The sequence below is a fragment of the Cibotium barometz genome, chromosome 17 (assembly GCF_041138505.1).
Source record: "Cibotium barometz isolate CiBa-2024 chromosome 17, ASM4113850v1, whole genome shotgun sequence".
Classification (NCBI taxonomy): Eukaryota; Viridiplantae; Streptophyta; class Polypodiopsida; order Cyatheales; family Cibotiaceae; genus Cibotium; species Cibotium barometz.
In genome coordinates this window covers 26,187,133-26,213,305 of record NC_141062.1, presented here as the reverse complement: position 1 = coordinate 26,213,305, position 26,173 = coordinate 26,187,133, and positions in this window count along the sequence as shown.

Sequence of the window (26,173 nt, the reverse complement as noted above, 5' to 3'; positions counted from 1 at the left end):
GTGGATGTATGTATGTATGTGGATGTGGATATATGAATGACGACATGATAATAGATGTATGCATGTAGATGTGGATATATGGATGTGAATGGGAATGTGGATGTGGATGTATGGATGTAGATACGGATGTGGATGTATATATGTATGTAGATATAGATGTGGATGTATAGATGTGAATGGAAATGTGGATGTGGATGTATGAATGTGAATGTGGATGTGGATGTATGAAATGTGAATGTGGATGTGGATGTGGATGTATGGATGTGGATATGGATGTGTATGTATAGATGTGGATATGGATGTGTATGTATGAATGTGGATATGGGATGTGGATGTATAAATGAGGATGTGAAAATGAATGTATGCATATAGTTGTGGATGTATGGATGTGAATGTATGGATGTGAATGTGAATGTGTATGTGAATTAATGTGTCGTCGATATGAGGAAATGGATGAGAATGAGTACACATTGAATGGAATGTGGAATAAGTAATGTGGACTAAGGAGGGATAATGTGGAAAGACGAGAGTTCGATTTAAAAACTGTAGTTTGTAACTGTTTGTAAATGACTGTTTTATGTCAGGAATGCTGGGAAAGAATTTTGACCGTCTTGTGGATTAAGGTCATGAAGACCTAACTGTTAAAGTTGCAACTGCTGACGGAGAGTCAATGGAGGACGTCTCGCATAGCAAGGTCGACCGAGGTCTTGACCAGCCTCAGTTCGATTTAAATGGTGAGCTTCCGATACGGTGGATGAGGGACCAAGGAAGCGGCCTATGAGTGAAGCGCTAGGTCACCTGCGAAGGATCCTAGAGGGTGCTGACCATACGGTGCTCGGGCTCTGGGTCGCTGAAGATACCCACACGTGTATCGTGGAAGATATTGGAACAAGGAATAAGAGTTGTTTTCTGAAACCGGGCATGGATCTGGTTGATTGACCTTGCTGGTCCTCAACGGATGAGTCCATGGCTCTTTTATATGGATCTGTGGGTTGATCTTGCTGATCTTCCAGAGAGATTCCATTCTGTTATATGAATATATTTTCGGTTACTATGAGCTAGGAACTATGGAAAAAGCCCCTAAGTGAACAGGTGGTGAGCGTTCTAGTTTTGCCAATGATGCCATAAGTATACCGATGAATGAATGACTGGAAATAAGGATTCAACCAGAGACTATGAGGATTGTCATTAGTGACATAATGGTTTCATTAAGGGATTGTTTTAAAGTTAGCTGATGCTAAAAAAAAGGCAATTTCATATTGGGATTGTTTTCTTAGCTCATGCTAAGAAAAAGGCAATTTCATATTGGGATTGTTTTCTTAGCTGATGCTAAGAAAAAGGCAATTTCATATTGGGTGTGTAAGTGGTGTGACTAGTTTTTGATTGCATGAACTTCCGGCTAGGGAGCCTTGGAACTCTTTTCCTTGGTACCCGAGAAAAAACCTAACCAAATTCTTAATTGGATCCCATCACTACAGTGGTTGGACGGTTGGCTAACCCATGGGTCTGGATGGGGTTAGGCTGGACTGATGGATCCGTAAATCGAGACTCAATTTCTATTTACGACAGATAAAGTAAATCCCGGATAGTAATTGTTCTATGGATAGGAATCAACGGCTCTGCCTCCTCTCTGCCTCTTAATGGGGAAAAAAGCGTTGATCCCAATGATCCAAGTGCAAGTTTCTTCCTTGATCTAACCGAGTATCTTTATAGGTGCAGTCGGCGGATAAGCTTGATCAGTAATGGTCTTGACTACGTTAGAGTAAAGAGTTATCCTGGTGGAATCACCCGTGCTTTCCGGGTGAAGGAAGTTTTTCCGGGTTCGGTTTTGGAAAAACCGACGGATTAGTCTCTTGTCCGGATATCCGTGGGCGAGGCACCGAGTGTGGGACCCCTGTCCCGCGCGAGAAGTGCTACTTCCACTGCTAGGGATCTCACAATTCTTCACCAACCAGCGCTTTAACAGAAACAGGTGAACTCATGCCAATCTTTAATGTTTTCTATATTTTTCTTGTTGCTTGATTGTTTATAAAATTCACTTTACTAAGCATGGCAATATGCATCTCCTTTGGTCTAGAGTAGGGATAGCATTCTAGTGGCTTTAGACTTGATAGTGTAAGTTTGACCGTAATTATTTTTACCCGTTTAGCAATACAAAGTAATTAGTGTTTTGTGCTAAAGTTAGAGTTCCAGACCTAGGACAAAGAGACTAAATTAATCATAGGACCGTCAGTGGATATCTTACCCTTACTAGGACATTGCTTAGGGAAAATCTAATAAACCTTCCATAACAAAAATTGGCATGACAAAAATAAATGAAAAGTGTATATGTTTGTGGCCTATTGCCTTGTTATTCATGGTAGGCGAGGGAGGTCTATACCTTTCCCAGAACAATGCCTTGTGTAGCAAGGAATAGCCATACCGCGGGTGTGCAAACATACTCTTGAAGAAGAGCCCTATCCAAAAAAGAAGAAGAAGAAGAAGAAGAAGGACGGAAAGGCACCAAGAGAAATGCTTGTCTAATCTAGGATGGTCACCGTTGTGCTTAAAATATTAAACCTTAACACTAAGCGCAATATCAAGAGTCTGCCGCTACATAATTATGTTAGATTTATTAGTGTTGAACCGACATTTTTGACTTTGCATAGGCTAGGTATACTACTTGATAGTCCCTCGATTAACTGTTGTCTTTTGCCTTCTAGGAAAAGAATAATACATTTGGCATAAAACATTCTTTACTTTAGTTAGCTGCAGGTTGTAATTATTAAGACTTGAACTAACCTATTCAATCTCTACACTGCTTCAATGTTTCCTTCCTCTAGCTAATTGGACATTTATTGCCATGTCTTGTTCAGTAAAATTGCTTGTTTTGTTATTGTCTATCACAGTACTTTTGCTTTCAAAAAAATAAATAAAAAATAAAAAAATAAAAAAATAAAGAACACACAAACCACCTATCGTTTTGCTTTTGCAGGTACACACTGGAGATGCTACTCTTCCTTGGCATCTACGAGCTCGAGGATGTGCGCAAAATAGGAAGGGGGGAATGTTGCGTGACGAGTGGTGATCAATGCAAGGATGCAACACAAAGATGGAAGCAGGAAAATAAGAGACTTGACATTCTTATTTAGGGCTCTTCTAGAGAGTTCCAAGTTGTAGGTGAGTGTGGGAGTGGGCTTGAGAATAATGAACCACATGGGAAGTTTTGGGAGTTTTAGGAGTTTTTGTATAAATAGTGGCTCATTTGAGAGCTCACATACACATTGGGCTAAACTCATGCTTGAGCTCTTGAGACTAGCTCTCCCTCTTGTTCATAGAGGTGCAAGCTCTTCTCTCTCCCCATCTACACTATTGTATGAGAAATGCTCTTCTAATTCAATGCAATGAGATGATGTTTTTCTCTCTTCTCATCTCTAGTCTCTAGTGTGCATGCTTCTTTGTTGATGCTTGTGGATTCTCTATTAGGCTTTGTGTGAGTGGATTCAAGCTTAAGATTCTCCATAGCTTGTAGCTTATCCATGGGCAAGGCATTGCTTGAGTAGTGAATGAGAATGCATGATTATTTCAAGTTCCATTAAGCTTCAAGGTTTGTGTGCATGCTAGGGAAGTAAGTGCTTGAGAATGAAGTGTGCTTTGAGCTTGTGTGCTTAATGAGTGAGCTTGTGCATGCATTAGCTTAGCTTTCTTCTTGTATTGGATGTATGAATGAGTGGGATGATGAGTGAATGAGCTATGGCAAGATTGAGTTTGTGTGTGTAAAGTCTATGTCAAGGTAGTGGTGTTCATAGCATTCTTTTCCAAAAGGGATAAGCTTCCATGCACCTAACCGGGTTGAATCCCCTATCGATGAAAGGAGTGTTTATCATTCCATTGGTGAGCTAGGAGTGTAGTCTACTTGCCTATATTGCATACGTAGGGGGACGACCGTCTTTCCAGAGAGAGAGAGAGAAAGAGAAGTAAGCAAATGTGCTTACTCATGAGAGAGAGAGAGAGAGAGAGAGACACAGAGAGAGACAAAAAGAGAGAGAGAGAGAGAGAGAGAGAGAGAGAGAGAGAGAGAGAAAAGTAAGCAAATGTGTTTACTCATGAGAGAGAGAGAGAGAGAGAGAGAGAGAGAGAGAGAAAAGTAAGCAAATGTGTTTACTCATGAGAGAGAGAGAGAGAGAGAGAGAGAGACACAGAGAGAGACAGAAAGAGAGAGAGAGAGAGAGAGAAGTAAGCAAATGTGTTTACTCTCATGAGAGAGAGAGAGACAGAGACAGAGACAAAGAGAGACAGAAAGAGATAGGTTATAGACAAAGTAAGAGGAAGAGAGAGATTGAAGGAGAAGAATAGGAGATATAGATAGAAGGGGGAGAAAAGGAGATATGGAGGTACATATATAAGGGGTACATATATGGATAGAAGGGGGAGAGAAGGAGATATGGAGGTACATATATAAGGGGGAGAAAAATAGATATGGTGGTATAGATAGAAATAGAGTGTGTGGGAATGAGAAATGGAAAGAGTGAGGAGAGAGCGAGCTCGGGGGGTCACTCATAAATATGTAACCGTAGCACGTGGGTTCAACAGAAGGGATTTTGAAAATCCCTTTTGTTGCACATATTTTACATACCGAAGGGTACCATTTAAAGCGGGTATTTATAGATTTAATAGAAAAAGGGTGTGTTATATTCATGACAAAATTATAGATAATCAATATTGCCTATGCATACATGCATAAGAGTCAATTGCTTGAAGCATAAAACATAAATGCCTTTATGCATAGAGCCTGATGTATAAAGCATAAATTCTTATGCATAGAGCCTTATGCATAAAACCTATTACATAAGGGCATATGCATAAGCCTATTGACCTAACCCTAATCCCCGACACCCAAGGGTGCCAAAACACAAAGACAAGAAGCAAACAAAGAATGGAAAAAGAGGGCTTACCTTTTCTTTAAGAAGCCATATGAGAGGATTGACCTTAACCCTTGTTAGTTGTTCGCTTGAATAAACCTACAAGAAAATACAAAATAAATAAAAAAAGTTAGTTCATTTTAACATATTATACATAGCCTATTGCATAAGGCCTATTGCATAAGAACTATTGCATAAGCCTATTACTACATAAGGGCTTGTGTATAAGCCTTTGCATAAGGGATTATGCATAAGCCAATGCATATGCTTTATGCATATCCTATTTCATAAGAGCTTATCCATAAACCTATACATAAGGGCTTATGCATAAGCCTATTTCATAAGACTATACATACAACTTATGCATAGGCCTATTGCATAAGGGCTTATGCATAAGGCTTATGCATAAACCTATTCAATAAGCCTATGTAACATAAGGCTTATGCATAAGGTTTATTCATAAGCCTATTGCATAAGGACCTATGCATAAGCCTATGAATAAGCCTTATGCATAAGATTTATTCATAAGCCTATTGCATAAGGGATTATGCATAAGCCTATGAATAAGCCTATGCATAAGGCTTATGCATAGGCTTATGCATAGCCTAGTGCATAAGGGCTTATGCATAAGCCTATTGCATATGGGCTTATGCATAAGCCTATTTACCTAACCCTAATACCCGGCACCCAAGGGTGCAAAAACACAAAGAGAAGAAGCATAAACAAAAAATGGAAAAAGAGGGCTTACCTCTTCTTTGAGAAGCTTTATGAGAGGATTGGCCTAAACACTTGTTAGTTGTTCACTTGAATAAACCTACAAAAAAGAAACATAAAAAATCATAGATGCATACAGAATTTGTATATCAAAATAAGAGTTCTCTTTAATCCTTGTTTAAATCCCATGAATATGGGTAAATGAATTAAATTAAATACTCTGGGAAAGAAAATTTTACCGTTTCATATTCTTTAGGAGGATGATAATAATGAGAAAATTTAAAAAATCTATCGAAGTCAGAATTTTAGTTAAATGATTAATTTATCCCTCATAGGAATTCGTGGTTAGTTTTTAATTCAGTTAAACAAATACTCAATGAATGAAACTCAATAAAGAAGTAATTAAAATATTACCCTTCGATAAAGATAGTTCAGAGAGAACCTTTCCAGTCTAAAAACCTGAATTAGCCTATGACCAAGACATAACTCCTTCGTCAGTTTCAAGAATAGACGATATTACCAGTTCAGTAATCTACACTCAAATCACCCACCGAATTTGAAACTAAGTTGAGACCTTTGATTTTGATATGAGGATCACGAATTCTAAATTCGAGGAATTTTGTTTAGGAATCTAGACCTGTGATCTAGAAGTCTTGGGATACGGAATTAAGATATACTCATTGTATTCAAAAGGAAATAAAGACTGAAAACTTGCATAGAAACCCTGTGTTTCTTAAAGAACTGTCTTATGCCAGAATGTTAGAGGGAGCATTTGTGTTTCTTAAAGAACTGTCTTATGCCAGAATGCTAGAGGGAGAATTTGGTATATGTGTTTTCTAAGGGAAGTTTGGTTGCAACAGCTGGTGGGGAGTGTTCAAAGGAGGACAGCTCACGCGGCAAAGCTTGCCCAGGTCTTGACCAGCCTGGGTATGGTGTAAAATGGTGTGCTTCCGGTACGATGGGTAAGGGCCGATGAAGCGGTCCTTGAGTGAAGTGCCAGGACACCTAAGGAAGATCCTGGAGGGTTCCGACTAGGCAATGCATGCGCTCGTGGTGCTTAGGACACCCATGCGTATGTTATGGAAGATGTATATATGAATGTTGGGACAAGAAATTATTATAATCTGTTATTGGATCTCATTGTTGACTTGCTGGTCTCAACAGAGAGTCCTGAGTGATATTGTTTTGTGAGAAACAAGGATTGAATGGAAATTTTGAGTTATGACATCTATAACCAGTAATTGTTTGACAATGGATTGTTTTATAAATTAAAGTTTAAAGAGGAGTGTGTGAGTATCTGTATTCTAAAGCAAGAGTTAAGAAAGGCATTCAATTATGGGTGGGTGAGTACTTGTTTGGTAGTGGTTGGGCGGTGGCTAACCCATGGGCCGGATGGGCTCGAATCTTTAGAGTTTTAATAATAAAATTGATTATAGGAATACGTTTAGAACTCGAATAGTTAAATAGTAACCTGAAGACTTCTCTAATGAATAGACCAATGGCTGTGCCTGATTCAATCAGGAAAAAAGCATTGATTCCTCCAAGTTAAGTCTGTAATAGTTTCCCTTCTATCTGGTTTAATCAGATGAAGGTTAGTTCAATATCTTGACCTCATTAGAAAGATTCGTTAAGTAATTCAAAATGGTGGAATGAGCATGGGAAATTTTTCCAATTTTGGTTTTTGGAATGACCACTAGCTTAGTCTCGTGCTCGGACATTCGAGGGCGAGGCCCCAAGTGAGAAACCCTGCCCCGTGCAAGAGGAAGCTACTTCCGCTCTGCTACCATCCGCCGGGAATCCGCCGATGCGTAGAGGGGGCAGTGGGATCTCACAAAGTGAGGGAGAAATTTCAAACTCAGAACCTGTTAATGAAGAGCCCATAGTGGAGGAAGGGTTTAGAACCCTAGAGGAAGAGGATAATCTGCCAAGAGAAGCAGGTGAAGTGGAAGACCGCCTGTAAACCATGAGGTGAAAAAAAGAAAGAAAGACCACTGCCTCTATAGCCCTTCACCTCCCAAACTTGGAATTACAAACACAACGGACAGCCACCCACCGGCTGGAACACTTCTCTCTATTCACCACCCACGCACGCCAGCAAGACAGCTCTAAACAGGGGCACCATAGACAAAGCAAACACCTAGCAATATATTCCCAATAAACACTTCATACAAGCTTCTCCCGACACAGAAGCCTTACTCACACAACTCACAAACACTTAGGCCTGGATTTACTGGCTGCCACAAGGGAATTCCACCATGGCCACACCGCCTCAGGAATTCAATCTTGCGCCTGACGACCAAGCCTCCCAGCCAGCTATCTTTTTCGCATCCGTGGATATACCATTCCTAGACACAATGTGGCCTAGAATCTTCCCTTTCCTAACCATAAACTTGCATTTATCAGGGTTAAGGCATATGCGATACACTCTGCATTTCTCAAAGATTTTTTTGAGATGCTCAATGTGTTCTTCTCTGTCGATGGAATGCACACACAAGTCATCCATGAATATTTCAAGAAATAATCGCAAGTATTCTTTGAACGCATGGCTCATCAACCTCTGAAAGGTGGCTGGAGCGTTAGTCAAACCAAAAGGCATGACTCTATATGCAAACACTCCCCATTCTGGCAAATGCAGTTTTGTGTTGATCCTTGGGATCAATAGATACCTGGTTGTAGCCCGAAAATCCATCAAGAAAACTGTATGCCTTCTTACCAGCTACCCTCTCCAATACATGATGAGTGAGTGGAAGCGGATAGTGGTCCCGGACAGTAGCAGCATTTACTTTCTTTAGATTGACACATACTCGTAGTTTTCCGTTCTTCTTAGGTACTACCACAATCGGTGAAACCCATTCTGTATGTTCAATCTCATAAATAAATTCAACCGCTAACAGCTTGTCAATCTCTTCTTTGATCTTTTTGGCAAAATTATCGTTATACATATAAGGACGCTGCTTGGACGGCTTGGCATCCTCTCGCATGGGAATTGTATGCTGGCAGATCTTTGGATCTACCCCTTTAAGGTCTTTGTAACTCCAAGCAAATATACCTCCAAGCAAATATATCTCGATACTCTCTCAGAGTAGAGATTAGCAATTCTTCCTCCGCTTGGGTTAAGTCTATGGCAATCCACACGTTACGTGGCTCTTTGCTTGGTTTTGCCAGGTCTATTTTCTTGGTTCTGCCAGGTCTATTTTCTTGGCGTCCTCAGGGCCATCATAGGAAACTCCTGGTTCCTCAGGTTTCTGTCGAATAGGTTGTTGCAAGACTATTTTCCGATCTTGTATGGTGAATTTCTTGAAGTTTGAGGGGATATTTGTGGTATCCTCTTCTTTCTTTGAGTCATCACTCATGGAAGACCATGCCGCTTTTAGCATTCTCTTCCGTTCTTGCACTAGAGCTTTACGCTCCACTCTCGTCATGGTGCTTTGTTCAGTCTTGACTGAATGCACTGACTGAATGCACTGAAGCCTTAGATTTTAGCTTCGATTTCCTTTTCCTCTTCTTCTTTGGGTTGTCACTCTCCTTCTCGTTTAGCTTTTGCACTAATTGAAAGCCGTATCTCCATCTCATCTCGTCTTTGATGCAATCATCAACTCCCAAGTAGCACAACTACTCGTTCTTACCTACAAAGGTTGGAGGTGGAATAAAGTCTTCTTTATCCACATCTTCTCTTTCTTTTTGTTGTTGTTGTCTCTTTTCCTTGACTTTCTGTTTGCAAAACTTCCGGTGACTCTTGCAAAACTTATGTTTCGGTTTGTCACTAGGAATACTCAGCAAGACCTCTCTGCCCTTTAACAACAATCTTATCTTCTCTAACTCTGATTCAGGTACTATGGCATCATCATCCGAATCCTTCCCACCATCATAGGATTCTAAGCATCTATCCTCATCTCCTTTGTCAGCTGAGCTATACTCAAGAGGGGATACTTCCTCTACAGATACCATATCTCCTAGCAATAATGATTTGTTTACCTAGGGGCTTCTTGAGGTTCCTCTGCATAGATTGGTCTTAGCATTCTTACGGGAATAATGTCATACCCATCTGGATCACAGAACTGTGTTTGCCTTGGCAATGCACAAGTGTCTATGGTGGCTAAAACATGGTTCCATTCTAAGGGATCTATCAAGTTCTCAAGAAAAGGTATAGGGATATACGCCTCATCCGTCACACTTCTGTCTATGGTAACATTTCCAGGTTGCAAGTCTTGACAAGATGCTCCACAGATCCATAGATCAGCTCTTCCTTCAGACATAGTTGCTCCCGATGCTTCTGAAGAAGCGGGATCAAACTCATCCACAGGAGAGTGCATCACATCTCGATAAGCATGGTTTTTCAAATTCACCCTCGTGGTTACATTCTCATGTCTGAGGTACAAGTAATTGTAACACCAGTCTTGAATCATTTTGAATTGGCGCATGAATGGCCTTCCTAGGATCACTTCATAATTTGTGTTCTTGCCAAAGTCTACGATAGCAAAGGTATGTCCGTACTCAATGCCACATGACTTGACTATAACGTTCTCAAGCAATCCTATGGAACTCTCTAGATTTCTGTCTGCCAATTGCAAACTCGTCCTTGTACTTCTAATTGCAAGTTTTTCCCACATTTCCCATATAGTTTTTGTTGCTATACTCACCCCTACTCCGCTATCTAGAATAGCTATAGATTCAATCTTCTTGATCTCCACAGGAAGCGTAGTATTTCCTTTGTCGTCTTCACAATGCTTGCCAACTTTGTTCATAGGAACCGAAATTGTTTGCTTAAGCATTAGCCCAGAAGCCTTTGCCTTCAACAACTCCTTAACCTGAATGTTCTGGTTCCACAATCCTTGCTCAGTTAATTGTGTAGCCACTTCTTCCCACAATCTTGGCCTAAGCTTTAAGAACTCTGCGAGTGGAATGGTACACGTAACTGGTGCCGACATTAAAGCTTGCAAACTCCCTATATCTCGTTCCTGATGAGGTTGTCGTGTCATTGATGGTACTCGCATGATTTGGCTATGTGCTTCGTATAGTCCTAAATATGAGGGCAATGTCTTGCATGTGAGCTTGTTGCTCCGAGCTGAAACAACAATCTGAGCATCATCTGGTAGAGATAAAGCATCTAATTCCTAAACCCTTTGATTCGAGAATTCTACTATAGAGAATGGTCAGACGATGCTAGATCCTCAACTTGTTTTTGCACCGCTTCCCACATCTCCCTTGCTACTGCTTCCTCTATTTCAGGAATTTCATCTCCAAAATCCGCGGTAGTCAATGGTTTTGACTTGTCTGCATTGGTATGAGGTAAATCATCTCCTTCAGGCATTTCTGGGAAATGTAGAGATACAACTTCACTTCCCTTTTCCATGCTTGGCGTGGCTTCTGGTATCGTCTCTAAGTTAGGCTTCAGAGAAGCAAGTCCTCTTGCGTACATAGGTGGTGGGCCGTCTATTAGAGTCTGAGTATCCCGAATCAACTGCTTATGGATAGCCAAGTTGATTGTCTCTTCACGAGGTTTGGGATATTCTTGCAACTTCTTAGGCAGCTCGGTCAGAGCTATGATCCTACTATTATACACTTGAAGCGCTGCATCTAAAGGCTCGTACACCTTGTCCACAAGGACTGATCCTCCTGAGCTTTCCTTAGACTCGGATGCTTTTCCCTTTTGCTCAGTTTCAGTTTTCTCTCCTATTTGTTTTGTTTTCAACATTCCTTCTAGCTCTTTTGGGATAGAATTTCCTCCATCAGAGCTCTTCTGCTCCTTCGACTTCTTACTCCTCTTACTGCGTGGTTTATGTCGTGTTGATTTGTTTCTCTCTTTTCCATCTTTGGATAGAACCTTAATCTCAGAGGGTTTCTCAACAACCTCTTTGACATTCTTTTGCGCTTGGGCTCTAGTCACTACTCTTAGCGACACTAGTTCGTTCTCCTCCTTAGATGTCGTGGGTGATGGAATCACTTCAACATAGTTGAGGGGTGCTTTAGCTTTTTGTGCTCTGCCAGATCTGTAGGCTTCAACAAGAAATCCTTTGGTAGATGGTCAATGCTACACCCTTGGCAAAACCTCTCTATAGGTGGAAACGTAGATATTGTGCCTATGTTAGCTAAGAGGGGTCGTTTCTTGTTTGGACATTCTCTCGCCCAATGTGGTCCACCACATTCGTAGCATGGTCCTATTTGTTGCATGGGGTATAGTCTCTTTGTAGGATATGGTCCTGGATAACCTTGAGTCTTGGTTCGCTGAGATCCTGGTCCGGTTGGGTTCTCAAAGTAGGGTTCGACAAGAGGATGCTCCATTTCGATGTAGTATGGTTGAGAGCTAACCATCTCCATTCCTAATTCAGGATTCTCATATTCCACATATCTAAAGGAAGCTGTGCCAGGTGGAGGAGGTTGAGCTCCTAGCACCGGCCGTGCTTGCTCTTGAGCAGCTAAGGTTCTCTCATGGTTCACAACTTGCTGCCTAGGTGCAGAGTTGTTTGCTTGTTCCCTTTGTATCCTTGCAATGTGATTGCAGTCCGAAGTCACATGTGTGTAGTTCCATTTACAAAGCTGGCACCACTTCTTTGTTGGTTGATTACCAACCAATGGTGAGAAGGTTGGGCACTGCTCGGTTTTATGGCTACCTCCAAATCCTCCACAGATGTAAGGGCCTGTAGGTACAGTATGCATGTATGATGGTTGGGGTCGGTAGGAAGGTCTGTAGTATTGCCCCATCTTTTTCAATACTATCTCGGCAATCTGATCTGGATTAACTAATGGCACACTAGAGTCAGAGCCCTTCCCAGAGCTACGTTTATCATCCGGATGACTATCTTGGTTTCCCATGCTAGTCATGTCAAAGTTGTCATCGTAATCCATGGCATCCATGCAACACTCATTGAAGATGACATGCTTCTTTGCGTAAAAGTGAGCGTGAAGCGTCTTGTTTCGTAAGCCTTCTAGGAAGATAAAAATTAACCTTCCTTGGCTTGGCTTCTCATCGTCAGGGCATCGACGATTGATGTACTGCTTTAGCCTATTTACGCAATCTCGCATAGATTCTTGATCTTTTTGCTTAAAAGCGTAAATTTGAGCTACCGCATTGTGCTTAATTCCCATTTTTGAGAACGCAGCTATAAAGCTCTTTTCTAGCCCATCGAAAGATCACTTTGCCTCAGGCTCTAAAGTCTGAAACCATGATAAAGACTTACTCTCTAGCGTCAAGCCAAATCCTTCGATTTGCGTATGCGTATCCGTGACTTGCTCCGCATGTATAGCTTGCTTAAAAGCTGCTATATGGTCATATGGGTCACCGGATCCGTCATACTTCTTGACAAGCTTTTGCAGCGCAGATGGTCTCACTTTTCTAGAATATTCATCATCATGTCTCCTATATGAGTCGGCCTCTAACTCTAGGCTCTTCAAATGTCAGTTCACTTGGTCTATGGGGTTCTCTTGGAGGTACATATCCACTTGCTCGTGGTCTTTCTTCTCCCCTAGATTCCCTAATAGCCCCCGGGTCTCCTCGTAGGATCAATCGTTGGAAAGATTGGTCCTTTAGCAGTTGTTCACATGGAAGGTGCTGATCGAGCCACACTTGGGATTCTAGCCCATGCTGGTGCTAGTGTTTCTCCTCGAAAGGCAGATTCATCTGGACGTGCCGTGTCTAAGGTAGACACCTCAGTGAAAAGGGGCCTTCCTTTCCATGTCATTTCCCTAACCTCTGGCCATTCAAGGGTTCTAAAGTCGTTCCCCCATCTATCATGAACACGCTTAGTGAAACCTTCTAGATGCTCTACAGTTATTGTATGCATGACTGGAAGCTCTAAGCTCGGGTGCTTAGTGGTTGCATAGTAGGTTTCTACCACATCCCTATACACCTCTTTAATTGGGTCATCTTGATAGATTTTAACTACTGGAATTTCTTTTACTATGTCCCATGGGTTTTTCTTGGTCTCTTTTTCTTTTCCAATTCTTTCTCTATCCTCCCAATTCCTGTCGGAAAACAATTCTTCAAGTAAAAAAATGGGCGTACCAGGTCTGCGCGATGTTCCTGGCACATTTAGGTCCGATGGAAGCTCCTTCTTCTGCTTTGCTTGTGCGCTAGGTTGAAGTACACCCAAAGCATCCACTTATTCAGGATTTTTGGTGACCTCGTAGCGTATTCCATTTTTACCCATGTACATATCGTCTTGGTAGTTTACCCATGGTATTGGTTCAAACGCAGAATGAATGTCTACAATTTTAACAACAAACCGGCTCATTGGATCTTTGTAGATCTCACCGCCATGCGCGTTTGTATACAAGAAATGGAGTCTAATGTTGTCAATCAACTCCTCATCTGGGATTTCAAATGGATTATCAGAATCTGCCATACCAATGGGTGTGGATGGTCTATTCATGCCAAATGACTCGTTTATGTCCATTGAAATATCACTCTCGGTTCTGTTGAAATATACAAGTAAATAGGGTGTGTGTGGGAACAAGCCCTTGGTTAGAGGCTATAAAAGAGAAGATCTAAATGTGAAAGAACTTGTGAAAAGGTGAGAAGAATCTACTGGGAGAGAATAAAGGGTAGCATGAGAGAATTTAGGAGTGTGGAGTTATTCTGGGAGATATTCAGGGAAAAGAGAAGAGGCAGAGAGAATCAGGCAAGAGGTGGAGATATTCTGGGAGTGAATCATGGAGAAATCAATGGGATTTGATGCTTGATGTAAACTCTATAAATTGAGGCATTGCCCTAATGAGAATTTGCTGGTTTTTGAGTATCCACGCCTACATTAATCTATTTGTTAATTACCCACTAGTTACATCTTAATTATTTACTAATCACTTTGTTAATGATGTTGATTCTAGTGTTTGATCCACCATAGCTCATCATTATGCTCAGATTTCAACATGGTATCAGAGCCATGCCTAGAATCTATCAGATTTATGAGCCCATTATCTAATTGATTAGGATTAGTAGATAATTAACAAATAATCAAAATTTTAGCTAGTTTTCACTTCACCCCTTCACCCCCAGCCAGTGGAGGACTCCATTCACAATGCACACTCACAATTAGGGCAAGCCCTTCTAACACAAGCTAGCCAACTCCCTTGGCTTCAAGCACATTAAGACGGCGCAGCAAACCGCGAAGGCATTCAGGAGAAATCACGATTTTTACCGGCGTCTTTTTTCTGAAGGAGATTAGAGATTCTTCTTGCTCAATTCAAATGTCTCTAATTCCTCTTAGCCCAAGGTGTATTCAAGCATGCTCTACAAGCTGGTGAAGACAGAATTCAATTTCATCAAGTCTACATTGAGATCCAAGCTCTTCATCAAATCTGCAGGTGACTTTGGTAAAATGGAGATTAAGCTTTCAATATTTGGTCAAATCTTGTGTTTCTTGGCTTAATCCTCTACTAGACTCATTGTTATTGATGCCTTTGAAAGCATTTGATCTCATTGGAAGTTTAAGGCACCAGATCTGGACTCCCCGCATACTCTGTTTTTTGCACACAAAACAGAGCATTAATTTGCTAATCAATGATTAATCAATGCTAATCACCGTATTTTGGTGCAATTGAGGGTTCAAATTAACCATTAGGTATTTGATACAGATCCCTATAACTTCAGATTGCAAATCGGAGTTGGTTTGATACTCTAACCATCCTGTACAAATTGGTTACCCTTGATTTAATGTAATTTCTGGTAAAATTGTGCTGATAAAATTGTGATAATCATCATTTTGCATTTAACCCTTTGGTTAATGCCTGTAAATCTCACTCAAATTCAAGATTATTCACAGCTAGAGTTTGCATTTGGGAATGTGCATAAGAATGAATGCTATACGCATTATGTATTGGGCACATTGCATCAGTGTAAAAATGGGAACAGACACTACCCTTGTCCAGAATAAGGCAAGAGGTAAGACCTCCCGCATAAATTTGGGTTTGCATTGCATAATGACACAAGATGAACATCAAAAGCCCAAAGAAACTTTCAGCAAAACATTGAAACATGTTGCTCACATGGAGCAACATGGAGCTTGTCCGTCAGGTCTTTTTGCTCCATGTGAGCAACATGAGCTTGTCCGTCAGGTCTTTTTGCTCCATGTTGCTCACATGGAGCAAAAAGACCTGATGGACAAGCTCATGGCCCCAGCCATGAAAGAAGAAGAATATCTCTTTCCAAGAGGAAGATCCACACCAAGAAGATCTAAAGGAAGCATTGAAGGAAGACATGGACACGAGAAGAGAAGCTGCCACAAGAAGAGAAGCTGCCCCAAGAAGACTGAAAGAAGAGACGGACGCGTGGAGAGAAGCCGCCACGACAAGAAGAATGAAGAAAAGAGGAGATGTGAGGCTCCAAAGAGTGAGGAGCCATGTGAAAATCTCTGAGAGAGAGAGAGAGAGAGACCCCACAACCCCCAATGTAACCTGCCCCAACAAAGTAAAACCACCTCTGAGCCACCGATGATGTAGGCCACGTGGTAGATGTATGTGTGAGCACTTTAGTCAAGGTCACGGGCACTTATAGTAGTCTTGGACACATAGAGAGAGAGAGTGTCAAGGACTATGGAGTTTAGGGACTTGAGGCACTGGTCGCGGACTGTCAAGTAAGAGAGAAACTTGATACAGGATCTAGGTGTGCTAAGATAACTTGAGGGGAGGAATAGACACTAGTCGCGCGCTATCAAGTAAGGGGAGGCAAACTTGGTATAGGGTCTAGGTTTGCTAGGATTGAGGGGAGGTGTTGAAATATACAAGTGAATAGGGTGTGTGTGGGAATAAGCCCTTGGTTAGAGGCTGTAAAAGAGAAGATGTAAATGTGAAAGAACTTGTGAAAAGGTGAGAAGAATCTACTGGGAGAGAATAAAGGGTAGCATGAGAGAATTTAGGAGTGTGGAGTTATTCTGGGAGATATTCAGGGAAAAGAGAAGAGGTGGAGAGAATCAGGCAATCTTAGAGTGAATCATGGAGAAATCAATGGGATTTGATGCTTGATGTAAACTCTATAAATTGAGGCATTGCCCTAATGAGAATTTACTGGTTTTTGAGTATCCATGCCTACATTAATCTATTTGTTAATTACCCACTAATTACGTCTTAATTATTTGCTAATCACTTTATTAATGATGTTGATTCTAGTGTTTGATCCACCATAGCTCATCGTTATGCTCAAATTTCAATAGGTTCTTGAGAGGCTCTCTGTTTGATACTCCGAAGATGTCTCGAGAATATCACTCTCGGCTCTTGAGAGGCTCTCTGTTTGAGACTTCGAAGATGTCTCGAGAATGCTCTCCAAGTTGCCAACAACCGATTGAGTGCCGCTTCCTTGAGTGGTGGTTACCCTAGATGGTGCACTAGTGTTACGTCCCCCTAGTATTGTTCCTGAGCATAGATGCATACGCTATTTTTAGCATGTTGCAGTGTCCAGTTTTTGAATTTTTTTTAAAATATATATATATATTTATTCTTATTTTTTTATTTTTTTATTTTTTATAAACCCTACTTAACCACTAAATGCAACTATCATGAATATGTGTGTAAATACATATTTTATTTTTTTCTATTTTTTTATTTTTTATTTTTTTGCTATTTTTTACTAATTATACAAAAATACTAATTATGTAGATTATACTAATTATGCAAAAAATTACAGAAATTTAAAAAAAAATACAGAATATGCAAAAAATGTGGACTCCTAAGAAAACATATAATTTATAGAATTTTTTAACAATTATTTTTATTATTTTATTTTTTTACTTTTTATTATTATTTTTTTAAAAAAATACAAAAAACATGAAAATTGGTATGCAAAAATTACAAATTTTGAAAAAATTAAAATTAACAAAAATAAAAAATAAAATAAAAAATAAAAAATAAAATACTAACCTTATCGTCGCGAATTTGCGCAGCCGGCACCTTCGCTCTCTCTGCTCTGCAGCCTTATCGCCTCCGAATCTCTCTCTGCTGCGTTCAGCTCCGCCTCCGCTCTCTCTCTGCTTTCTACGGGTGAGCTGACGCCACCAGCCTCTCCTCCTCGCTCTCTCTGCTTGTAGGGCTTTCCAGACGAGACGGCGGGCTTCGACTACAGCTTCTTCATCTTCCAGTGGGCCTTCGCCATCGCGTCTGCTGGCATCACCAGCGGCTCCATCACTGAGCGCATGAAATTCGTGGCCTACCTCCTTTTCTCCTTCTTCCAAACCGGCTTCGTGTACCCCGGTGGTGTCGCGTTGGCTCTGGTTCGGCGGACGACTGGCTCAGCGCCAGCGCTGGAACTGGCCACCTGCTCTTTCGCCTCCTCTGCTGCGCCGGCACAGCTGAAGCCTCCTCACCTTCGCCTTAGCTTCCTCGCCTTCGCCTCCTCTTCCCTTCCGTAGCCAGCCGGCTGAAGCACCTTCGCCCGCAAGGTGGGATTCGGAGGTTATCCACTGAATGTTTAGAATGTTTAGACTGTAATGGCTGCCAAAGATCCTCAACCAACTGTAGGTTCTCCTCCCCGGCAGGCAGTGCCAATGGAAAGACGGTCATCTCCCTACGTATGCAATATAGGCAAGTAGACTACACTCCTAGGTCACCAATGGAATGATAAACACTCCTTTCATCGCTAGGGGATTCAACCCAGTTAGGTGCATAGAAGCTTATCCCTTTCGGGAGAGAATCACTACAAGGGATCGGGCTCATACCCGCGCTCCTAGCCGCTAAAAATGACTTGTGAAAAAAAGTAGCGGGCCCATGTATCAGCACGTGTATCATCGCGACCACACAGACATGCGTGTAAAAGCGCGTGTATAGGACCTCTCAGACGCGCTTATACACGGGTGTGTAGCCCCGTTCTTTTCACAGACGCGTTGATACATGCGGCTATACATGCCTTTTTTTAATTTAGACGCGCTTATACACGGGTGTATAGCCGGGTCCTGTTTAGTTCAGATGTCTCGGACGCGTTTATACCTGCGTCTATACACGCATTTCTTTAATTTAGATGCGCTTATACACGCGTAATTGTCAGTTTTGACGCATTAATACACGCGTATTTTACAGAGTATCCGCGTAAATACACGTGAGTTTTAGCAGTTTTGACGCATTTATACACGCAAACAGAGAGCAAAAAAAAAAATCCAGAGAGTGCTATTTGGTGCCTGAATACTGTTCCAGCATTCCAGCACCCAATAGCACTCTCTGGATTTTTTTTTTGTGCATTAGACCATCCCATTAGACCATCCACGAAGAACATATGCACGAGGGAAATTAAGACAAGAACGACATGAATGCATACATTGTCAATACACGATTCAAGACAGACATGAATGTAATACTATCGATCAATCAATTCAATATTACTATTAAAATTTCATACATGTATACAAGGGAGTCCATATCTCAAAGTAGCCCATGGCTTCAGTTTACAAAAAAATATATACAATCACATCCTCAATATGGAATGTGATACTATAAGTCTGAGTACTACTCAGACCCAGATGATGACTCGGTGCTCCCTCCATGCTCAGATGAGCTCACATCGGTTGGAATGTCCGATGAGTAGTGCTCACGTCCACCCTCTGTAGTGGCGGCCGGTGGATCATCACAGCAGCTTGTGCCTGTTCAAGTAATATATAGTATATAAGTATATATATATGTAATTCAATAAACCAAAATCATTCGTTTAGAATTTTCAAGTACCTGTCGACCGTATGGTCTCATGGCCATCTCGAACTGCGCGTCCGTAATACATCCCTCGGCTCTGAAGATGGCCCACGTGTCACGTCTGCTATGCCGGCGAGCATACGTAGTATCGTGGGTTGTGGGCTTCCTCCCTGTAACCCGTCTCGCTGTATCATAATCAACACAATTTTTAAGATTAAAACAATCATAGAATCAATGAATTAAGTAAACAATCAAATAAAGTGGCAAGATACTTACGAACTCTGCCTCCCATGACTCGACGCCGCCAGATCCGAAATGCGAAGATCCAATGGTCTCCATCTGGATCCGTCGTGCCTCCACATGCTGCCTGCTCTTCACGCCACCCTCTGCTCGTTTCTTTGCCTCCTTCCACTCGCGTTTGTGCGCAGTGGTGGCAGGTTTCTTGGCAGGATAGCCACTCGGTCATCGTACACGAGTTTTTTAAGGTGAGATCTTTTATTACTTAAGATCTCCCTTATTCGTGTCCTTCCCCATACATCCGAGAATGTAGCATGTGGGGGATTGGGGTACCGACTATGTACAGCCTCTATCACCTCCCCAACTAGTCGGCTATTTTGATCTTTAAATTTAATAAAATAATTTCTATATGAGTTTGATACTACCCCACGCATGTACTCCATTACCTCCCTCCCCCTCGCATCCATCACTATCCTGCCCCTATCCGTCACATCATAGCAAACCACTCTCTCCATCTCTCTCATCTCCTCCTCTTCCGAACTGTCTCCTCTAACTCTTCTCCCTCTATCTCCTCTCTCACCGCGTGCCCTACTACCTCCCCCACCTCCCCCACCTCCCCAACCTCCCCCACCAAAGCACCCGCCGCATCCTCCACTCCCACTCTTCCTATTACTGCGGGTGGAGTCACGACTGGGGGATTGTCTACGTGACGGTGGCTGTGAGCCCTGACGTGACGGTGGCTCTGAGGGAGCACGTGATGGTGGCTGTGAGGGTGTACGTGATTGTGTCTGGGACGAGGTATGTCTCCTCGGTGAACGTGGAAGAGGAGAAGCTGCATGCCGTCTCGTCGGACTCGGAGGAATAGACGGCACTGGAGTGCCCTGGATACTCGCGGTGTAGGGGTATAGACACCAGGCAGGGAAGGAGGGGGATGGGCATACATATACTCTGTAAGCTCAACCGGACCAGGATGGCGCCCAAAATGATTCAGCATCTCCATCAGCCAATTGCTGTACGCAAATGGATCGGATGAAGAACCTGGAATATCCATAAAGAACCTGCAACAAACATCTTCATGTACATCATGGGCTGTCTCTTGACTCACACAAATATCATCATTCAAGTCAGTTGTGTTGCCTGCAAATCATGAATTCTGAAACGCAGTCCGTGTATACACCCGTCAGAAAACGCGTGTATACACCCATCCAGAAACGCATGTATATCCGCGTGAATAGACTCTGCAAACAGAGTACACGCGCTTTTACACGCGTTTGTACACGTGACTTGCGAAAAAAAATTTCAAAAGGACCGACCCCCGACAAAGACAAAGTGTCCTTATAAAAGGACCATTGTCGCCCCTGTCAGAATCATTCACCCAATCGTGTGCACAGAAGCAAAAGGACGGAGACAAACCCAAAAAGCAAAGAGCAAATAGCATAAACAAATCTGAGGAAAGAGACAAGGCACAGGACAAACTGACTCACCTTTGAAAAAGTGAGTCCTCTCTGCTCCTTCTCTGCTCCCTCCTTGCACTTAGGTTTCGTTACTGTTGGAAGAGGCGAAAACGAAAGCAGTGTTGATATGTTAGTTCAAAATCTATATTTGGGGAAGGCGGGCTATTTTTAGTTTAAACATACCGTCGCGTTTATAAACGCGTGTATATTCGCGTGTATGATGTTTTAGCTACGTTTATACACGCGTTTTGCAGTAATTACCTGCATTAATACATGCGATTTTTAGGAAATAGCCGCATTAATACACGCAATTTTTAGGAAATAGCCGCGTCAATACACGCGATTTTTATACTTTCATTAAAAACATATTATGATTTTGTGTTTTCTGGTTTGTACACAGGATGTCATCAACCTCTTCAAGCAGTTCTGGGGAAGATGAGACAATGCGTCATCGTAATCGCGATGTGTGGTTGGACAACGGATCAAATGTATGTGTAATCGATGTCAAGGATGCATTGTACGAGCACGTTGAATTACCTTGTATCACATCTCCATGTATGGAGAATGGAATCAAACAGGTTTAGAGGTGAGTAGATGTAAATTGATGGTATTCAAATGACTCATGGTATCCAAATTAAATTAATAGAGTTGTAATATATAAACTCTAATTGAAGCAGGATGATGCAGTACCACACCCTAACATGGTACCCTACGCGCGACGAGAGCACGTAAAGCATCGACGAGATGATGCTGGAGCTTCGGGATCTATTGTCAGAGATGAGTGGGAAAGGGATGACAATAGCCCTGCACCCCACGAAGTTGTGGAAGAGGAGGTGCTTGATGATATGGTGCGGAATCTTTTTAAGGATGATCCCAAAGGTATGGACGACGATGATATGGAACAAGAGCATCTTTATAAGGCTTCATCGACACCGGTGTTTGAAGGGTGCACATTCTCTGTTTTACGTGCTTCACTTGAAGTACTTAATATACAAACAGTTTATGGATGGAGCAATGCAAGTCTTGACGCATTATTGAAGTAAGCATTCTAACTTACAAATTTGAATTAGTGGTTTAAGGTTTAGGATTTAAGACTAATTATAATTGATGATATTGGATGCAGGCTATTATCAAACATGCTTCCAAAGGAAAATAGACTACCCACCTCAAGAGACATAGCGAGGCGCTATGTGACATCTCTTGGAGGACTGGATTATGATATCTTTATTTCCAGCCAATATAGCACACAATAGTTACAAACCCTTACCGGCTCATGCCAAGTGGTGGAGGAGTCATGGAATGGTCGCAAATTCTCATCCAATCTCCTGCAGTGAGTGATTGTGGGAGGACTTCATTCCAAGGGGCAACATATCTAGGATGATCAGGTGGGAGAAATTGATGGTGATTCTCATAGATGACCTTATTGAATGCGTCTGCCTGTGAGGCAACAAGCGAAGGACCACAAATGGGACATGCATGGTAACCCGATGTAGTGAGACTTGAACAATAGACGCAATTATTAAGAGTTGAAGGTGGGTTTAGGGTGCCACATCCTTTGCCTACTCATAATTAGAAGTGCAATGCTTACCTAAACACTCGCTATAGCCTGGGAAGTCATGCATCGTCCATGAAGTCTCATGACGAGGGAGGCTTGCTCACATCATGCACCTCAATACCTCTCCAAAGTATCTCTAGCTCATCAATCAAAGGCTCCAAATAAACATCAGGATTTTTGACTTTATGTTTCCCTGGAACTAGAAGGGATAACATAACATGTCCTTTCTTAATCGCCATAGAGGGTCAAAGATTATAATTCACCAATATCACTGGCCATACATGGGTTCACACTGTCCATACCCAATCCAAGTCTCAAGCTCCTAGGTTCTTCCTTGAAGCTTGGCCATGTGTCTTCAATATGCTTCCACGCAAGAGTGTCTGCGGGAGTTCTCAACTTGCCATCAGTTGATCGATGGGAGGAATGCCATGACATGAGCTTTGCAATGGATTTGCACTTGAACATATGTTGGATGCGAGGGATTATGGGAAAATGTCACAGAACCTTACGAGAGGCACGTCCAAAGTTTTGAGATCTGCTCTATATCTTGCCTCTCCACAAGTAGGACACTCTCTTGCATCCTTATGTAGTCCACGAAACAAAACGCAATCATTGACGCATGCATGGATGCGCTTGTAATCTAATCCTCCAAGAGAGGTCATATGTTACCTTGCCATATCACTTGAGGTCGGTAATTTATTCTCCCTTGGAAGCATTTTACACAATAGCCTGCACGTGAAGACCATAAATGAGGAAAAGCATTTGAGTAATTGACCCACTAGCATAATTCACCATGTTTGCAAAATAGACTTTAAAGCTTACTTGAGTGCACCCCTCAAACAGTGGAGTCGATGCTACTGTAAAAAGATCGTCCTGCTTCATGCTATCATCCCTCCCTTTGGATTGATGGACATATAAATCCTCCACCATATCATCAAACACCTCCTCCTCCATGGCTTCATGAGGTAATGGCGGAGGGCTACTATCACCATCACTCCATGCATCCGTAATGGTCCCTCTTGAAGATCCCACCTCATATCGCCGACGCTTTGCCTCCTCACGACGAGCATAGGGCAACATTTGCGGGTGTGGCACTGCATCCTTTGTCAAATTAAAACGGGATCATAACTCAAACATATAAACACCCATAGGTATCTCCTTAGCTCTTTAATCCTTACCATGTTTACGGTCGCATCCCATTCTCCATACTTTGAGATGTGATTGAGTGTAATCCTGCATGCACGATATATGTTTCCTCGACATCGATTATACATACATTTGATTTTTTGCTCCACCTACATTTCGCGATGGTGGATACGGAGGGATTCATCCTCACTAGAGCTACTTGTTGATATGGTGAAGATGAAGACCTCCTACAAATAAACAACCCAAAAAAATTGCTCTTGTATCAAATATTTAATCTAAAAACTCTGTGGCGCATCTAATACCGCGTCTGTTCTCTGTGGTGCGTGTCTATAAGCACGTCTAAACCGTGTTATAAACGCACAATTAAACATGCATTTAGACGCGTATATAGACGTACACTACACAGAATAGACGCTGTTTTAGACGCGATATTAGATGCGCTTTTATAGATACGATTTTCAAACCTACTTTTAGTGTGCTTGCTTTTCTTCACATACTTTTAATGGGCTTGCTTTGCTATTAACAAATCCACAGCCTAGCATCCACACTTATCTCCAAGCACCCACACTTATCTCCAGGCTTACACAATCATCTCCAAGCACACAAGAGAAGAGGGTGAACAAGGAAGTCAGAAGAAAGAGAAGCAAAGGGGGAACAAGGAAGAGAAGAAAGAGAAGCAAAGGGGAAACAAGGAAGAGAAGAAAGAGAAGCAGCTTTGAAGAAGGACAAGAAGCTTCCATACCTCTATCCAAGGTAAGTCTCTTTAGGGTTGATCTTCTTTGAAAGTTGCTCTCTTTGGATTCGTCCTTTGTCGTATCCAAGAAACGAATGTTTTTGGTACAACTATTGTGCTTTTGTGTCGGGTGTATGTCCTTTTCGAGTTTTTAGAATAGTCCGTTTGTTTGTCGGAGCGCATCTATAGACGCATCTGAGAGCGCATCTAAAAGCGTGTCTAAGAGCGCATCTATAGACGTGTCTCCTCTTTGTTGGAAACAAATAGCCGCATCTATAGACACGCTGTTATACACGAAGATAGATGCAGTTTGTTATCCTCTCTTTTTGTCTTTTTTTCTCCTCTCTTTTTCTGTCTTTTTTTATCCTCTCTTTTCCTCTCCTTTCTTCTCTCTTTTATCCCCACTTTTTCTCTCTTTTCCTCTCCTTTCTCATCTCTTTTCCTCTCCTTTCTCCTCTCTTTTATCCCCACTTTTTCTCTCTTTTTCTCCTCTCTTTTTCTCTCCTTTCTCCTCTCTTTTCCTCTCCTTTCTCCTCTCTTTTATCCCCACTTTTCCTCTCTTTTTCTCCTCTCTTTTTCTCTCCTTTCTCCTCTCTTTTCCTCTCCTTTCTCCTCTCTTTTATCCCCACTTTTCCTCTCTTTCCTACTCTCTTTCCTTCTCCCTTTTTCTCTCTTTTTCTCTCCTTTTCACTTCCACTTCCAAGAAAAGGATTGCATATTGAATGATGGAAATAAGTGATTGCATGAATGAAGAAAGGGATTGCAAGAATGATGGAAAGGGATTGCGTGATTGAAGAAGGGGATTGCATGAATGATGGAAAAAACACATCTATAAATGCGTTTATAAACGCGTCTATGCATGCGTCTGTCTATTTTTTAAAATTTCTAGCCGAACATCTATTTGGATGTCTATATGCGTGTCTATAGGCGCGTCTGTTTGCTATCTTTTAAACGTGCCTTTAGACGTGGGTCTGTAGATGCGCTAATAGATGCACCCACAAGTTTTTTTTTAGTTGAGTAAATGCGTCTGTGTGCGCGTCTGTAGGTGCTTTGTATTGTTGTGATAGTGCCTTGAGTGTAAGAAGTGGAATTTCAGCATCACTAGAATATTTTCTATGGTAGACAATAAATATTTCTTTGTCAATAGATGGGATGTAGTGTGCAAGAGCAGCATCTTGGCCAACTCTTGCACGGGCAACACCTACATGTCCAAGGAAACCATCGGCATCATCAGGCTCAATGTGTAATAAACAAAGAACAAGCTTTCACATAAATTGTCAATACCAAAACATAAATTCACTCAAGAACAGATAAACCACCTTCTGGTTCTCATCCTCTTCCAGCTTCGATGCATCCCAAAGGTTGATGGAGCCCTCTTCATTTCCTTGATCAAGGGTAGGCAAGGGCTCTCTTCCTGTTTCAGTGATTCCTAACTCCTCTTGAAGATTTTGAAATTCTAGCTCTATGGTAAGAGAAGATTCAATTTTCTTGGCTTTTTCAAATCACAATGACATGGCTGTAGGGGCTTCAATAAAGTTCTCTATCACTTCAGTGTCCAATTTCAAAAACTCCTATTTATGTTCATTTTCCACATTTAGTAAACCCGTGAGACAGCTTTTCACAACCATCTGCTATAATTGCAAGGCAATAATCCTCCCTTAAATTATAAATCTTTTGTATGTAGGAGAGAAGAATAAAATTCTTGCCATTAATAAGAAAGGAGGGCAGACCAGGAAGGATGAAGTTTGATTTCAAGTGTTCTCCATGCATAGATGATCCCTCATCAATAACAGTGGATTCCTTAAAATCTGCCACATCAAAACCTATGCTT